General features: G+C 53.5%; 1 pseudogene; it reads left to right on the forward strand.

Moving 5' to 3' along the window:
• The first annotated feature begins 807 nt into the window (after positions 1-807).
• Positions 808-1,424, forward strand: LOC140843845 (putative nuclear envelope pore membrane protein POM 121B; annotated as a pseudogene).
• The last annotated feature ends 513 nt before the right edge of the window (positions 1,425-1,937 follow it).

Genomic DNA, 1,937 nt, shown 5'->3' on the forward strand with positions numbered 1-1,937 from the left:
ATAGCTCTATGTGTTTTTGGGAGATTTCCACTGCTCTACTCACGCCGCCATCTTGGCTCTGCCTTGTGCTCAGATACTTTTATCAGGGGAATACTCAAACCTTCAAGGCCAAGTTTCTCTTGACCTTCTGACCTTTAACGGATTAACTCACTAACTCTGAGTCTTTTCTGGATTTCTAGTTTTAACTGGTTAACCTTTCTAGGGGGCTTTACTGACCCTATTCTCTTTCCACCCCGCTCATATGTATTTTCCTGTCTGACAGCCACCCCCAATGCCTGTTCGCCCCTGATGACACCAGGCCTTCTGGGCCCTCTTGACTCTTCACAGCCAAGGTCCCTGCCCAGCCATCCTCAGACTCCAGGTCCACAGAAACTTTCTCGGGGCTGACCCCTGCCTCTCCCGCAATACCAGCCTGTGATACCACCAAGTCACCTCTGGCCTCTCAGGCTGAGACATCTGCCAAACCCCAGGCCCCGCCTGCCCCAGGCCCCACCCTGAACCCCAGTGTTCCATTTGGAACACCGAGCAGCCCACCTGCTAACCCTTCTGCCTTGGCAGCTCCTGCTGTGTCTTCAGCACATCCCATGTTCAAGCCCATCTTTGTGGCTCCACCTAAAAGTGGGAATGAGGGTCCTGTGCCATTCAGCCATTCCCATGTCACAAAGGTGGCATCTTCCAGCTCTGCCCACACCCTGACTACCAGCAGCCTCCCCTCACTTTCAGTCCTTTTTTAGCAGCACAGGGCTACCTACATCTTTGCCCTTGTCAACTCCTTTCTCCTACAGTCAGACTACATCAGGCACTAGCATGAATGCCCCTCTGTTCCCTGGCCAGGCCAGTGTCAGTGTCCCCTCAGCAGTGGCTTGGGGGACCACCACCGGCACAGCTGCAGACTCCACCCAGAATCCTGTCTTTGGCTTTGGTGCGAGCATTGTGACCAGCACTGCAAGCAGCATGACCAGCCCCACTGCTTCCACTGCCCAGCCTGTCCTCTTTGGGTTCCCCCTTGCCTCTGCTGCCAGCTCTGCCCAGCCATGGGCTCCATACTCCAGTTTGGCAAGGCGCTGGCCACATCTGCTCCAACAACAGCCATCACATTCGGCCAGTCCCTGACTGGTGCCATCCAGACAGCTGGTGGCAGCAGTACTGCCAGTTTTGGTGGCTTTGGTGGCACCCTCACAACCTCCACCCCTGTTGCCCCGAGCCATCCTGCACTGACATTCAGCAGCACTGCCACCCCAGCCTTCAACATTCCCTTTTGTTCTGGCACCAGGCCCCCCATTCCTTCCTATCCTGGAGTCACCCCACAGCCCATGTTCGGGGCCACTGATGGATAGCAGATTAGGGCTGCCAAGCTATCCCTGGCCCCCAGCTTCAGCAGCTCCTTTCCTTTTGAAAGATCAGCAGCCCTGGCTCCACCATAGCCAGCCTTTGGCAGTGCTGTGTGGTCAGGTTTTCGTGAGTTGAAACCCACTGCCTCTCTTTGTCACCCGCTCTTGCACCAAGCCAGCCTTTGGCTGTACCACAGCTCCTTCCTCCTTTTTTAAAATTTTGTTACCATTAATCTTCAATTGCATGAAGAACCATGTTTACTACACTCCCCCCTCCACGAAGACCCCCCCACATACCCCATTTGTCACTGTCCATCAGTGTAGTAAGATGCTGCAAAATCACTACTTGTGTTCTCTGTGTTGCACAGGCCTCCCCATGCCCATCCCCTCATTATACATGTTAATGGTAAGGCCGGCTTTCTTCTTCCACCCTTCTCCCTCCCTTCCCACCCATCCTCCCCAGTCCCTTTCCCTTTGGTAACTGTTAGTCCTTTGTTGGGTTCTGTGATTCTGCTGCTGTTTTGTTCCTTCCATTTTTCTTTGTTTTTATACTCCACATATGAGTGAAATCATTTGGTACTTGTCTTTCTCTGCCTGGCTTATTTC

This window comes from Manis javanica, chromosome 10 (assembly GCF_040802235.1).
Source record: "Manis javanica isolate MJ-LG chromosome 10, MJ_LKY, whole genome shotgun sequence".
NCBI classification, from domain to species: Eukaryota; Metazoa; Chordata; class Mammalia; order Pholidota; family Manidae; genus Manis; species Manis javanica.